The 17,268-nt window shown below is 42.8% G+C and overlaps 1 protein-coding gene across 2 annotated transcripts in view; it reads left to right on the plus strand.

Moving 5' to 3' along the window:
- The window catches only part of Hbegf (heparin-binding EGF-like growth factor), a 61,481-nt gene that overhangs the window by 29,682 nt on the left and 14,531 nt on the right, over positions 1-17,268 (plus strand). The window lies entirely within an intron of this gene.

A 17,268-nucleotide genomic window follows, 5' to 3' on the forward strand; every position in this document is an offset into this window, starting at 1 on the left:
TTGGGGGCTTTTAGCCAGATTTATATTGAGAATCAAGAACAAAGAGTCCAGCAGGATGATTTAAAATGTTATGAGTTTGGCCAGAAAGGAAGCTCCAGTAATGCTGTGGACTGCAAAGATAAGGCTGAGGAGATCTCTATTGCTGAGAAGGAAGAGGAGAATAAAAAAGATGGCCTGAGGGCATCACAAGTAGCAAGTCTCCACCCTTTGCAGCCTCAAAACTGCAAAGGTGAAAGACCTTGCCTTGAGAAGAAAGCTGCTGAGCGCCATGTTCCAGAATGGCGGCGGCCACCGCACCAGGTTCCAGAATGGCAGCAGCATAGAAAATCTGCTCCTCAGCATTGGATTCAGAGTGCCCAGTGATCCAGGCACTCGACCCCTGTGGCCAAGAGAGAGGAAAACTTGGCTACTGCTCCAGGTGGCAGCAGACCTTGACATCATCCACGTGGCCCTGGCTCTAAGTGCATGGAGAATGCAAGAGTTCTGAGGTTAAAGAGGCTTCCACCCAGATTTCAGAAGGCCTGGGAGGCCAGGCAGTGTGCCCCTGAGAGGGTAATGTGTGAAGCTGTGAGTGTGAAGCAAAAGGTGCCCTGGAGACCTCAGAAGTTTAGAAAAGCCAGGACTGTGGATTATCTAAGGAAAGCTGCAAGGAGGGAGCAAAGCAGGCCTAAGAGAGAAGCCATGGAAGCTGTAACCACCAGAAGTGCCACAGGGGTGGACTCATGCAAGTCCTTTGGAGCTCACAGTGTGCCACAGATTGCTTCAGATGCTGGACATGGAACTACAGGACATAACTGGATTTTGGACTTGCTTTGGTCCCAATGCTCTGTGTCCCCCTGTTTGTACCTTTTGGAATGGTACTGCTTATTTTGTGCCATTGAATGTTGGAAGTGTTTAACTTTTCATTTGTACAGGGGCTCACAGCTAAGAGTTTGCCTTACATGTTGGAGGAGACTTGGGACTTGGACTCGTCAGCAATGCTGAAACTGTTAGGACTTTGGCAACTCTTGCAGATGGACTAAATGCTGTTTGTATAAAGGCATGGGCATGAGTCTTTGGGGGGCCAGGGGTGGAATGTTATGGTTTGTGTCTGGGTGTCCCCCCAAAGCCTCATGTGGCCATGGGGCAGGCTTTTAGAGTTTGATTGATTATGGGTGTGAGAGCTACACCCACCCTGGGGTGGATAGTTTGCATATTTAAGGGAGAGAGAGAGGGTGCTTCTGGCCATTTCCTTCCTTGTGTGTGTGCTTGTTGCTTTGCTGTTCTGTCGCGATGAGCTGTAGTCCTCTGCCATGTGCCACTCTGCCTTGTAACCTGCCAAGTATGGACTGAAACCTCCACCACAAACTGTAAGCAAAATAAACCTTTCCTTCCTTAATTTGGGACGTCAGGTATTTTGTCCCAGCAATGAGAGAAAAGTAACCAAGGCAACCACCATGCCTGGCCACAATGGCCATGTCTTAAATTTTTTTGTCCTGTAACATCTGAAAAACCCTCAATGTAGCTGTGCTCCTGGGATCTACCCATTTAATTCAGCCCCTGACTGAGGATAAAGGAAACAGTTTGGGTGTGCATGTGAAGGAGTGCTTAGAGCCAAATGAACAAGAGAATATGGTCCTTTATCAAACTTTCTTGACTCTACCAGAACCAACCACATCTCCCTACCTCCAACACTACTGCCCTGATCCTAGCTACCATTAGGATTAGTGGTGCACTTTGTAATCCCAGCACTGAGGAGGCTGAGGCAGAAGCTAGCTGTGAGTTCAAGACCAGCCTGAACTGTGTAATAATGAGACCCTGTTTAAAAAACAACAACCCACCAAATACTTCTCTACTCCCAGAAGAATAATCAAGTTGATTTCTTGGACATCAGATCCATGGTCTGAGCTCAGCCGAGCTTGCTGACCATGTACCATGTGCCCCCTTTCTAGCCACACCAGCTTCTGTTATTCAAAGCCTGTTCCTGCCCGAGAGGGTTTTGCAGTAGCTGTGCTCTCTGAGGAAAGCTTTTCCCCCACACATCCTGGGTCCTTGTTGCCTGGGTCTCATTTCATATATGACATACGCAAAGAATCCTGCCTTTTCCATCCTGTGCTGAATTTCCCTCTGGGCCCACTCAGTATTACATGTTTCACTGGATTCTCTTCCTAGCAGTTATCACTGCTAGTAACTGACTTATTTATTTGTTTATCATTTATTGCCTGCCTCTCCACATACACAAAACTGACATACACACAGTCCACAGACAAAGCATCTTATCTGCTGTGGCTGCTGCTCCTAGAGCAGCCTGGCACACAACCGGTAGTGGCTCTCAATAAATACTTGTTCGATGAGCACATAGGAAGGGGTTGAGCAAGAAGCGCTTCTCCTGAGGGCCACACGAGGGCGCTGCTCCCCACGGCTCAGATTGCTAGAGCTGCTCCCTTAGGCCAAGCGATTGTTTGTTCCTAGGTTAGGGCGCGGAGATAGGTGACAGGGAGGGATCTTTGATCTTTCTCGCCTTGCCTGGCCCATCCAAGACTGGCCTGGAAAGGTGGAGGAGGGAAGTGCAATGGGATGGGGAAGGCAGGGACAGTTGGTTCATTGGAAGGTCAGGCCCTTACTGGATACCAGGGACCCATACCCAGAGAAAATGTGAGGGAGGTAGGTGGTCCTCTCCTCTAACCTCAGGTCTGGTCCAAGCATGTCCCAGGGCAACAGTTAGAGGTGAAGGTGACTGTATTACCAGCTAGGAAGGGGTACTGACTGTGAAGCAGGAACTGGTTCAGTCCCAAGAGGAATAGAAACTGGCCTGGGGCTGGAAAAGCCCAGGGAACTCCTGTGACCATTCCCTTCAAGAATGTGTCCTAACCTTATCAGCAAGTGACTCAGAAGAGCCAAAAGGGGATGGGAGCAAAGCCCTGACATGAATACACACACACACCCTTCCTTTCTACTCCAAATCTTGCCAGGATTCAGAGGGTCTTTCTTTACCCTCTCGGTGTCCCCAGTTACTCTGATTCTGAAGGCGACTGTAGCAGGGCCATGGTGGCTCCACTTTCTCCAGGCCTCACTTCCACCTCAGGGCCTGGGTGCTCTGAACTGGGCAGGCTGATGAGGGATGTGAGTTGAACCCAGGTCTGCCCATGGGCACCAGAGCTCTCCCAGATAGTGCCTGCTAAGTAGGCGAGGAGCCCCGGTTGTGGACACTGGATTTCAAAGACTGGGATCCTATCCTGGCTTGGTGACAGACTTGTTGAGTACCCATGAGCAAAGCCCTATTCTCTGAGCTTTCCTCTGTAGTTTTCCTACACAAACACAAAGGCAGTGGAGTAGATCATTTCCAGGGCTCAAAGTCTACTTTCATGCAGGGCACAGAGTTGGGAAAGAGTGGCCCTACTGACAGGGTAGCTGAGTATGACTCCTGGTGTCACTTTTGAGCAAGCAGAAGAAAAGATTTATCCTTATACAACCAGAGTTTTGTTTTTTGTTTGCTTATTTGGTTCGTTTTTGGCCTTTATTTTCATTTGACAGAAGGTCTTGCTATATAGTCCAGGCTGGCCTTCAACTCACTATGTAGCCCAGGTTGGCCTCAAATTTTCTCTTCTAAGGGAAACTTAGAATAGGATGGAAAAGAAAGGACTCTTTGGGTAGGTCATATTTGAAATGAGTCCCAGGTGACAAGGATCTGCTTCATCCTCCTGATTTCTGGGTCTAAAGGCATGCTGCACTGCACCCAGCTTAAATTTTCTTATAAGCAAAAGGAAGTGAATAATAAAAGGACCCATGAGTTGAAGCATCATGTACAAGGCCTGGGTTTGATCCCTATCACTGCAAAATTTAAAATATTATTTTAATAATATAAACAGTTAACAGAGGGAGGGAAAAAAGAGGGGGAGCCAACAAAAAAATATAACAAGGATAAGTCAGTACATATCAATTATAACCATCAGTGTTAATGGTCTCAATTCACCAATCAAAGGGCACAAACTGGCAGAATGGATCAAGAAGCAAGATCCAACAATATGCTACATACAAGAAACACACTGAATTAAAAAAGAAATTCATAGACTGAAAGTGAAAGGATGGAAAATAATACTTTATGTGACAGCAGCCCAGAAAAAAGCAGGGGTAGCTATCCTATTTGTACACAAAGTGAATTTCAAGCCAAGACTGATTAAGAGAGACAAAGAAGGTCACTACATCCTTAGGATAATCCCAAATCAAGAGATAACAATCATAAATATATATGCAACAAATACCAGTACACCCAACTATATAAAACAAATATTAATGGGCATGAAAAATTAAATAAGCAGTAATACAATTGTATCAGTGGATCAATACCCCACTGTCATGAGAAGACACATCAACTAGATAAAAAATCAACAATGAAATATTAGAACTGAACCAAACTTTTGAATAAATGGACTTAGTAGATGTCTACAGAGTGTTCCACCCCACAACATCAGAATACACATTCTTCTCAGCTGCACACAGAACATTCTCCAAAATAGACCACATAATAGCTCATAGAACACACTTAAGGAAATGCAAAGGAATTTAAATTATCCATGCATATTATCAGGCCATAATGCAATAAAATTGGAAATCAATGGCAAAAGAAACCACAAGAACTTCATAGACAAATGGAAATTAAATAGCACCCTCCTGAACAACCAATGGGTCACAGATGAAATTAAAGAAGAAATTAGACAGTTTCTATAATTAAATTATAATGACAGTGCAACATACCAGAACTTATGGGACACAATGAAAGCAGTCCTACAAGGGAAATTTATAGCAGTGAATACCCATATCAGGAAAATACAACAAGCACAAATAACATAATGGTGAACCTCAGACTTCTAGGAAAAGAAGAGCAGGCTAAGCCAAAAGCTTATACAAGGGAGGAAATTATAAAGATCAGAGCAGAAATTAATGCATTGGAGACTAAAAAAAAAAAAAAAAAAAAAACAAAGAATCAATAAATTGAAGAGTTGGTTCCTTGAAAGACTGAATCAAGTCGACAAACCCTTATCCAAACTTATCCAAAAAAGGAAAGAAAAGACTCAAATCCATGCATTTAGGAATGAAAAGGGGAGTGCTGAGGATTTAGCTCAGCGGCACAGCACCTGCGTGGCAAGCATGAGGTCGTGAGTTCGATTCCTGGTACCAGAAAAAAAAAAAAAAAAAAGGAATGAAAAGGGTGAAATTACAATGGACCCTGCAGAAATCCGGAAGATCGTCTATACCTATTTTGAAAACTTATATCCTAATAAAATGGGAAATACAGAAGAAATGGATGTATTCCTAGATACATATGAATTACTAAAGCTGAATCAAGAAGATATAAAAATCCTAAATAAACCAATATCAATCAATGAAATTGAAGATGTAGTTAAAAACCTACCAACAAAGAAAAGCCCAGGCCCTGATGGATTCACTGCTGAATTCTACAAGAAATTTAGAGAAGACAACACCACTACTTCTCAAACTCTTTAATGAAATTGACAGGGCAGCAATACTCCCAAATTCATTCCTGGAAGCAAGCATTGCCCTGATACCAAAACCAGAGAAGAACCCAACTAACAAAGAGAATTATGGGCCAATCTTCCTAATGAACAGAGTGCACAAATCCTCAATAAGATACTGGCAAACAGAATGCACCAAATCATCAAGAACATTATACACCATGACCAAGTGGGATTCATCCCACAGATGCAGGTATGGTTCAACACATATAAATCAATAAATGTAATATACCATATTAATAGAGCCAAGAACAAAAATCATATGATCATGTCATTAGATGCAGAAAAAGCTTTTGACAAAATCCAGCACCCATTCATGACAAAAACCCTACAGGAAATTGGAATAGATGGTCTTCCTCTCAATCTGATAAGAGCCATCTATGACAAACCAACAGCCAACATCATAATAAATGGATAAATACTGAAAGCTTTCTCTCTAAAGTCAAGAACAAGACAAGGATGTCTACTGTCTCCACACTCATTCAACATAGTCTTGGAAACTTTAACCAGAGCAATTAGACAAGAGAAAGAAATGAAAGTCTTAAGGATAGGAAAGTAAAAAGTTAAATTATCATTATTTGCAGATGACGATACTGTACATAGAAGACCCCAAAAACTCCACTAAAAAATGGCTAGATTTAATAAACAAATTCAGTAGCATGGCTAGATACAAAGTCAACAGTCAAAAATCAATAGCATTCCTGTACATGAATAACAAACTCACTGAGAGAGAAATTAGGGAAACAACACCTTTCACAATAGCATTCAATCCCGAGTTTGATTCCTGGTACCAAAAAACAAAACAACAAAAAAAAGCATCCAAAAAAATGGAACACTTAGGAATAAATCTAACAAAGGATGTAAAAAACCTCTACATTGAAAACTACAGTACTCTGAAAAAGGAGATTGAAGAAGATATCAGAAAATGGAAAGATATCTGTTGCTCTTAGGTAGGAAGAACCAATATAGTGAAAAAGGCCAAGTTTCCAAAACTATTGTACAGATTTAATGCAATTCCAATCAAAATTCCAATAGCATATATCACAGAATTAGAGAAAACAATCCTAAAATTCACTTGGAACCAGAAGAGACCTAGAATAGCAAAGGCAGTTATGGGTAAAAAAGGCAAGGCAGGGAGCATCACAATCCCTGACTTGAAATTATACTAGAAAGCTACTGTGATAAAAACAGCATGTTACTGGCAAAAAACCAACCCCAAAGATCAAGGGAACAGATTAGAAGATCCAGAAACAACTCAAGATATACTCAGCCACTTTATCTTTGACAAAGGGGCCAAACACATTCATTGGAAGAGAGATAGCCTCTTTAATAAATGGTGCTAGAAAAACTGACTTTGCACATGCCAAAGATTAAAATTGGACCCATATATTTCACCATCCACTAACCTAAATTTGAAATGGATCAAAGATTTAAACATTAAAACAGAAACATTAAATATTCTGGAAGATAAAATGGGTAAAACTCTTGAAGACATTGGTGTAGGCAGACTTTATGAATAAAACCCAGATCGCAGAGGAACTATCACAAAGAATCAACAATTGGGATCTCATCTTATTAAAAAGCTTTTGCACAGCATAAGCCACCACCAACAGAGTGAAGAGAGAACCCACAGTGTGGGAAAAAATGTTTGCCAGCTGTTTCTCAGACAAAAGATTACTATCGAGAACATATAAAGAACTAAAAAAAAAATCAGACCTCCCAGATGTAAAGACCCAATCCAAAAATGTGCATCTGAGATGAATACATTCTCAGGTACAGAAATACAAACAGAAAATAAATATATGAAAAAATGTTCAACATCACTGGTCTTTTGAAGATGCAAATTAAAACAACACCAAGATTTCATCTCCCCTTGGAAAGAATGGTTATCATTGAGAAATCAACTAATAACAAATGCTGGAGGGGCTGTGGGGTAAAAGTAACTCTTCTCTACTCTTGGTGGGAGTGTAGCCTGGTGCAGCCACTGTGGAAATTAGTGTGGACATTCCTCAAAAAACTAGGATTGGAGGTCCCATTCAATACAGCTATTCCCCTTCTGGGTATCTTCCCAGAAGAATTAAAAACATTGTACCACAGTGATATATATGCACCCATGTTTATAGCAGCACAATTTATAATAGCTAGATCTTGGAAACAACACAAATGCCCATTGACTGAGGAATGGATAAAAAAGATGTGGTCTTTTTCTACAATGGAGTACTACACAGCCATAAAGAAAGATAAACTAGAGACTTTTATAGGTAAATGGATGCAACTCGAGACCATACTCATAAGTGAAATAAACCAGATGCACATGTATGAACATTGTATTGTCTCCCTAGTGTGAGAAGCTGAAAAAGTAAATAAGATCCAAACTGTACAACAGATATTGTAGAGTGTTTTTTATTTTTTGGTTTTTTGGTACTGGGAATTGAACTGAGGACCTTACACTTGCCAGGGAGGCACTTGTGCCACTGAGCTATATCGTCGGCCCAATATTGTAAAATGGGAAGAAACTTCAAAAGGAAAGAGCAACTGGGATGGGGGAATGGAGAAAAGAAGGGAGGGAAAAGCAAAATAATTTTATATATATATATATATATATATATATATATAAAACTATCATATATATATGATAGTTAAGATAGTTATACTACTAATTTCTCTTAGTTCATTGAAAAGAAGTTTGTGCTAATATTGTTTGGACAATTAAATGCCAACTTCTTGTACTGTGAGTAACTAATTTAAAGATAACAATATGCAGTGTATTAAGCATTGTTATCCTCCTATTATCTTGTTTTGAAATTCTGTTTTTTTCTTTAAAAATAAAATTATAATAATAACAATAAACAACTTCTGTACTGGGCATTGTGGCACACACTTGTAATCCTAGCACTTGGGAGGCCGAGGCAGGAGGATCTCTGTGAATTTGAGACCAGCCTGAAAGTGAATTCAAGGCCAGCTTGAATTGCATAGTAAAACCCTGTCTAATAATAATAATAATAATAATAATAATAATAATGATAATAAATCCTTACTTTGTAGGCTGTATTGATTTATTTTGATTTTTTTAATGTAGTTCATACTGGCCTTGAACTTGTGGTAATCCTCCTGCCTTAGCTTCCTGGGTGCTGGGATTATAGCCGTGCACTACTATGCCCAGCCTTGTTTTTTTTTCGAGACAGGGTCTCACTGCATATACTGAGTGCAGGCTGGCCTTAAAGTCACTATGCACAGTGATTCTCTTGCCTCAGCCTCCCCAGTGCTGGAATTACAGATAGATAGATAGATAGATAGATAGATGTAGCTATAGATACAGATATGCAAACTATATATTCAGAGCAATGCCTAACATGTAGTAAGCACTCAATAAATTTTAAACTGTTTTTAAATAAAAAACATGTTTTGAGAAGTGACCTAAGTTGCACAAATAAAGTATATTTGTTACTGAAAAACAGCAGAAAATGCTCATAAAAGTAAAAATAAGAAAGTTTTACATAATGGCCTTCCTAAAGAATAAGCACATGTTATGGTTTGGGGGATATTTTGCAAGGGGGAACAATATAATACAGAACACATACTTCATAAAGTTATTTATAGTAGTCACCCAAAGAATGATGTACAGAAGAGTGCAGGAAATCTGTCCACACACTATAGACCAGGTGAGGGCCTGGATCCCGCAATAATGTCCTACATGAGTCCAGTTGAAGACCTAGAGCCCGTAACAGTGCCTCCCATGAATACAGCTGTAGGCCCAGAGCGCATAACAATATCTCATGTAGGCCTGTTTCACTGATCCGTGCTGGGAAGGCCCAAAGGTCAGTGGCGGAATCTAGGAAGTCTGTGCCAACAGGATGAAGGATCTGTGCTAGCAGGCTGAGGGAACTGCACTGGAGCCAGGAAGTGATGCGCAAAGAACCAGAGCTCCCCGAAAAGTACCACAGCCATCCTCAGCAACAGTGAGGTCCCGAGGTCCTCCAATGGTGAAGACAGCTGAGTTCCCATCAGCAAAGCCAATGCAGCAACCTTCTTCAAGAGACCGGCAGTGCACCATCTTCTTCTCCGGAGCCAGGAAGTGATGCTCAAGGTGAGGACCAGAGTGCCCCCAAAGTGAACTGAAGCTATTCTGAGTGCCAACAAGGTCTGGAGCTCCTTGGAGGATGAAAACAGCCAAGTTCATCAGGAAAGCAAGCATGACGAGCTCCTCCAACAGAACCAACAGCTCCTTACAGCCTCTCTTAGCTCCTAATAGCCTTACTTCTTCTCCAGTTCTGCCTCTTGCTGCTGGCAACAGTCCCCAGGCGGGCCTCCCACACCCAGCACCACACTTTCTCAGTTCAGCCAGGGGTTATAAGTTGACCACCAGTTGTCAATACACTACAGCACATTAATTTTCCTCACTTAAAAAAATCTGAGGTAGATTTCATTATTCCCACTTTACTGAAAAGAAGACCGAAGCTTAGTAATGTTAAGCAGTTTACCATGGTTGCTGAACTTATGAAGTGTTGAGGTGTTTTCTTTTCATGGTTGGGGGGATGGAACCCAGGACCCTGTGCGTATACTGAGTGCAAGCTGTACCCCTGAGTCTGGAGCTCTCCTGCCCACAGGAGCTACTAGCCGGGGAGGCTGCTGGGTGGGGCATACCACCAGTCCAGCACAGCCTGGCATTGCCGGCAATTGCCAGGAATTGAGCATTTATTTGCTTTAGTACTTCCTAGGTTATCTCTTCACAATACCCACCTCCCCTTTTTGAGAAAGGATCTTGCTATAGTTCAAGCTGGCCTTGAACTCAGACTGGCCTCAAACTTGTGGTGATGCTCTTGCCTCAGCCTCCCTAGGATGACAGGTGTGCATCACCACTCTTCACAGTAGCCCTTGAGTTAGGTATCATCCCCACTTCTGAATGAGGAAACTGAGCCTCAGGGAGGTATCGTGTCTAAAACAGAGCTGGGGTCTCATCTACTCAGAGCTCAATAAAGAGTCAGTCTGATGCCTCGGGCGGAGCTTCAGTGCCTCTGCTCTGTGCGACAGAGACAACATGGGAGGAGTGTGGAGGGAGATTCTGTGCACTGGAGCTTTGGGCCTCTCTGACCCTGGAGCTGGGGTGCTCTTCCCTAACCCCATCTTAACCCCAGGCCACCAAGATCCAGCCAAGTCAGAGTGGGCTCTAACAGCCGGAACCTGCTTGTGATCCTTCCAGTGCCCACACACTTCATGAAGGCGAAGGCCTTTGAATAGGAAAAGGACTAAGTATCAAAGAGACTAGGGGTCGGGAAACCAACCCGGCCTGCCATAAACTGCTCTGACTCAGGTGTTCTGGGCCCTCTGACCTGGACGTCCATCCCTGGGGAAAGGGCCAGGCTGGCGATTCCTGTGACCCAGCACTCACTCAGGAGGCTGCGGCAGGTGCATTGCAAATTTGAGGCCAGCCTGGACCACACAGTGAGATCCTTCACACACACACCACACACACACACCACACACACCATACACCACACACACACACCACACACATACCACACATCACACACATACCATACACCACACACACCACACACACGCACCCCACATGCACCCCATACACACCACACGCACCGCACACGCACCACACACACATGCACCACACACACCACACATACCACACACACATCACATACACCATATACCACATGCACCACACACACGGAACACACACACACATGCAGCACACACACCACGCACACCACACACACACCACACACACCACATACATGCACCCCACACACACCACACACACTATACACCACACACACATGCACCACACACACGCATCACACACGCACCACACACACACACCATATACCACACACGCACCACACTTGCACCACACACACCATACACTACACACACAACACACACACACAACACACAGACACACACACACACATGCACACACAAAGTCTTGGGAAAGAAACTGATATTTCAGTTTTTTGTTTGTTTGTTTTTTTTTGTTTTTTTTCCGGTACCAGAAATCAAACTCATGACCTCACGCTTGCCAGGCAGGAGCTGTGCCACTGAGCTAAATCCCCAGCCCCCTACATTTATTATTTATGCCTCCCCTACTCCCAGAAAAGATTCAAAACTAGCTTATAATAAAAGACATAGGTGCAAAAAATATTTAAAGAATGACTAAAATGCTCCATAATGAAATCAAATTGGAGGAAAAAGAAATTGTCCCCACAGTGTTGGGTTAGAGCGGGAGTGGCGGAGCACATCTGGAGACCCGCTTCTCAGGAGATGGGGCAGGACAGTCACAAGCTTGAGGCCCGCTTGCACCTTAAGAAATTCAAAGCAGCCAGTGTTAGCAGCCCCTTAGTCTCATATGCTTAGGTTCGTGTGCTAGCTACTGACCAAGTAAAGGAAGCCATGTATTTGGATAAAAAGGAAAAAGGATTTATTCAAAGCTAGGTCTGAGGAGATGGAGGGTCCTGTTTGTCTCAGATCAACATCTCACTGTTTCCAGGTGGGCAACGGTCTTTTATAGCAAAGAACAGAGGGGTGGGGAGACCAGAGAGATAGTGCAGTTGCTTTACCACTTCCAGCTGCATTCAGCTCAGCCTCCTCTTTTCTGTGGAAAAGAAAGCAGGCTTCTGGCCTCCTGGGGCTGGTGTCTACATATTCTGTCCCTTCTTCTGGGTTGAGGAGAGAAGGGGGGTTGGCTATGTGCTCAGTAGGAGGAAGTTTGGAGAAGTTGCTTATCCATAAAAGAATAAAATCTTAATTTTTAAAGTTCTGTTTTGCAGTGCTGGTTATACCTAGACTACATAGTACGACTTTCCATCTCTCTCAAATAAAAGGAGTTTCTTCCCTTTCACAATATCTATTGTGTTGTTTTGTTTTTGTCTTTTTGTTCTTTTCTCTTTAAAATTAAAAAAAGACAAAACAATGCTAAGTGTGGCATGGTGGCACACACCTGTAATGCCAGCACTCTGGAGGCTGAGTCAGGAGGATCACTGTGAGTTCAAAGCCAACCTGGTCTACATACTGAGTTCAAGGTCAGCCTGAACCACCAATGCTAAACTAGGGATAACTACAACTGAGCATCAAAATTTAACTGTGAGCTTCCTGGCAGTGTAAGCAAAAAAGGAACATATGAGTTCCACATTTGTTATTATGTAATGAAGGAATTACCTAAATCATATAGCAATGATAGCAAAATCACACTATAGGAGCAATTTACACATAGGATATCACATATATTAATATCTAGAACAGCATTTTTACAGAGAATAGAAAAGGGCTTGACATGTCAATGTACCCTAATATTATAGACAGTTAAATTAGGTAGAAATATTCTAGGCAGTGCAGGGGATGAGAACACATTGCAACTATGGCAGGAGGTGCATCTGTTGAAGGCCAGGCCTCAAGATAAAGGTGGAATTACCAGGCCTGCATGCCTCCCCAAGGGATGAGCAATAAATTGAAGATTGTACTATAATTCGTATCACCTGGGCCAAAAGGTCTTTGTCCTTTCCATGTGCACTTGCTCATGACCTGCTTCCCCACTGGATCAAGATTACCTAAGTGGCTATACTTGTGATCTTATTGGTTGATCATAGTTTTGACCCATGTTGTACCCATCTCGTGATCCTGCTCTATAAAACTTCCTCTGAGAAGTGGGCTTTTCAGCAGCCCACTTTCAGGTCCCCTCTTGTCTCTCAGGAGCTGTCTCTCAATAAGTTTTCCCTACTCTTAACATCTGCTGTTCCTTCAAATTCATTCTTTGATTTTGGGGAACATGAACTTGGTGTATCTGACATCTAGCAGGTTGGGAGTTCTGTTACTTCCCTATATCACTGTGTCAGTGCTTCTCAACACTTTCAACATCAGTGTTTCCTTTTTTATAACAAATTATGTTAATATTTCTCTAATATCTTGAAATGAAGTTCAAAGATAATACCCTATGTGCACATTTACTCTAAAAAACCAGTACCCACCAGGAGTGGTGATGCACACCGGTAATCTCAGCACTTGGGAGGCCGAGGCAGGAGGATTGCTGCAAGTTCGAGGCCAGCCTGGGCTACTTAGTGAGTTCAAGTGCAGCCTGAACTATACAGCAAGACCCTGTCTCAGAAAAAAAAAACCAACAACAAAGCAAAACAAAACAAAATAAAAAATCAATATCCTAGGGCTGAGGATGTAGCTCAGCGGTAGAAACTTGCATGCACAAGGTCCTGGGTTTGATCCCAGTAATGGAAAAAAAATACCCTGGACCCAGGTGCTTAAGTATGTCTGTAGTCCCAGCTTCTCAGGATGCTGAGGTGGAAAAACCATTTGAGTCCAGGAGTTTGAAACCAGCTTAGGTCCTGGGGATATAGCTCAGTGGCATAAGCACCTGCCTGGCAAGCGCAAGTTCCTGAGTTTATTCCTGGTACCAAAAAAAAAAAAAAAAAAAAGAAAAGAAAGAAAAGAAACTAGCTTAGGCAACATAGCCGGACTCCATCTTTTAAAAAAAATTCCTAGTTGATATAAAAACAAAAATAATTTTTAAAGTAGTATTTTTTCAATGTGTAAGTTTATGGTCATATCTACTCTGGAAATCTCATATCTACTCTGGCCCACTGTTACCATCCACAGAAACTTACTTAGAATGTGACAGCTATAAATAAGGCATATGATACAGGCGTGTGATAGTGGCTACTCAAGATGTCACCAAATGAGAAATTCACATTAATTTCCTTCCTGGAGAAGTCAACACAAAAACTTTTCTTGTATGTTTGTGGAAATTAGAGATGGCACCAGGAAAACAACAGTTTGTGTGTCCAGAAGGACACTTTTAAAAAGTGTAGGAAAAAAGTATGGAATGTATGGCAATTCTTATGTTCTCCCAAATGGCTGAGAACTCCCCAGGGATAACTAAAAACTCTCCCCCCGAATTCCCAGAATATCCTCCAGGGGGCAGTATCTCTTGCAGACAAACCAAACCCTAAGTTATAAAACAGTATGTAAATTACAGCTCTAGGACTGCATTTCTGAAGGGAATTGAACTTACACATTCCCAGTACACAGCATGATGTGATTGCATTCCAAAGTTAAGCAGTGTAAAAATTAACAGGAGTATCTGTATTGACGTATTTATATAGAACCTTGCATTTTGCTAAGAGTTAGAGATGCTATCTCCTTCAGAGTCTGTCACAACCCCCCCCCCCATAGGCTGTTATTCTTCCCACTTATGGGCTGAGAAGTTGACTCACAGAGAGAAAGGTTATCTTCCTTTGTGGATCAGGCACTGCAGGTTGTCACAGAATCATCTCAACAAACCTCTGGACAGCAGCATGACAGAAAACAATTCATGATGGACACCACTGGCCAGGGCCTAAATATAGCACCATTGTTTTAACTCTTCATTCTTTTAGTGAGGAATCTGGGGCTTGACAGAGAGATGGGCTGTGTGATACCGGAGGAATCATTTGTCCCCTTTCTGCTGGCAGTGAGCAATCTATATTAGGGGATGGTCTGGGTCTGGAGATGTTTATCATTCACTGGCAGGGAATTTGGCACATTTTAAATGTGCCTTCTTTGACATCTTCTGGGATTTGACATCTTCCAAGAGGATTCTTGGAAACCTCCCTTCCCCCATTAAAAAAAAAAAAAAAAGCCTCTTTCTACCTCATTCTTTATCTCATTCAAATGGACCCTGGTCCAAATCAGACATCAGAACCTGTCCATCCCCTTGTGTGCACGAAGCACTTACCTCCAGGCATCCCCGGCCAGCACAAGAAGTTACAAGGGGACTCTAAAGGGCAGACCTGAATTCTAAACCAGACACACAGCCAAATGGCATGATGCACTGACTCAGAATGAGAGGTCAGGGAACAATGACCTCCAGCCTGATCTTCCACAGTTAGGTAACTCTGGATTTATAGGCACCAGTGGTAGAAGGACCCCAGTGGAGGCTCCCCCTTTAGGGCCCTGCCCAACCCAGCAGATTGGTGGATTCACTTCTCCCCATCAGAATGGAAAGAGAAGGCAACTGAATCCTTTCCCCCCAGGGTGAATACTTTTCTCTGAGCTTTGAACCAGGACTGAAGTCCTGGGGTAGAATTTCCAAAACTCTGCGTGGCCTTGTAGATCCATCATCTCTTTGATAAGCATGGCCATCTCTCAGCAAAGACCACTTGCTCTCTGCCCCTGATAGCAGCATTTTATTCATGTTTCCACTTGAAACCATTTTCTTTTCACTTGAAAAGAAAAGAAAAAAAAAATCAAGACAGAGACAGAGACAGAAATGAATTTGTCCATAAAACAGCTGTCATTAAGTATCTACAATGTATCATATATATTGATGTACTTGATCTAATTATGGCAAGAGCCCTATATTGATAATTACTAGTATTATCCTCATTTTTCAGTTAAGCAAACTTTAGAAAAAAGAATTTGAGTACAATATTTAAAGTTAGAAATCTTAAAAACAAACAGCAGAACCTAAACTTGAACCCACAACTTCCAGATTCCCAGGAGCACCCATTTCACTTGCTGCCCTCTCTTTCCCAAATCCTGCTTCCGGGATACTTCCTAGTGAGTCAGAGACTCTCCTCAACACGCCTCAGAACAGGTGAAGGGCAGAACCTTAAAAAAGCTGTTGATGCCATTGTCTGCGGCAGAAAGGACACCGCCGTCTTCTCATCCATTCGCTCAGACAGTGTTGAGCTGAAGAGCAAAAGCCCAGGTCAAAAAGAGGGATGCAAACTGAGCTGAGCTGTCACTAGCTGTGTGACTCTGGGCTGTTACTTACCACTCACCCTCACTCCTTTGAAAGGGTGGTGGTGATAGAAATACAGTGTACAGTTTTAGGCCTTTGTGAGGCTCAAGCAAGGTAATGCATGTAAAGTGCTGAGCACCTGGGAGTCCTCAGAGCTTCTCTTCCTCAGAGGCTCAGATTTCATCCAAATGTTTGACATGCTATCTTGATAAATTATGTAGACCAATGCTTCTGAACTGGGCTGGTATCAGAATTACCTGCCTAATGTACAAATGCCCCACCCTAAGAGATTTTTATTTAGGAGGACTAAGGTCTTCCTTTCTCTCACCCCCTTTCTCTCTCTCTCTCTCTCTCTTTCTTATACTGGGGATTGAACCCATGGCCTTCACACCGAGCTATATCCTCAGCCCTTAAATTTTTTTTCTTTTTATTTTGAGACAGGGTCTAACTATTTCACTAAATTGCCCAGATTGGGCTTGAACTTGTGATCCTCCTGCCTCAGTCTCTCAGTAGTGCTGGGATTATAGGTGTGCACCACAACCAGCTTCCACTTTATCTTTACCACATTCCTAGGTAATTTGGATACAGTTAGGGAACCAGTGTACTAGAGTGAACATCTCAGTCACAGAGGAGCAGGACCCTGGCTGTTTTCTCTCCAAGTCCTATTCTCCACTCTCTTGTCACCCATGTCTTGCAGGTCATATGCACTACTTTGCAAGTGCTCTTGCCAAGTTCAGGTCTTTGTAGTTTAGTAGTGAGTCAGCAGCACTCAGAGTCCCATGGGGCTTGCCTTTACACAGGCCTGGGAGCCCAACATGGGCAGAAAAACAGGGTGCTAGGGTTCTGCTCTGGAGTTGCCCTCTTTTGGTTCACTGGTGACTAACAGCCAGGAGTGTCCAACCTTCACTTTGCACATGGCCAACAGATAGTCATGGAAACCAAAGTTGCTGACTTGAACTCTACTTTCTTAGGATTGTATCCCTGGCTCTTGACAGCCAGAGTAGGTGGCAAGAG

The sequence above is a fragment of the Chinchilla lanigera genome, unplaced genomic scaffold (genome assembly GCF_000276665.1).
Source record: "Chinchilla lanigera isolate Chin_1 unplaced genomic scaffold, ChiLan1.0 scaffold00017, whole genome shotgun sequence".
Classification (NCBI taxonomy): Eukaryota; Metazoa; Chordata; class Mammalia; order Rodentia; family Chinchillidae; genus Chinchilla; species Chinchilla lanigera.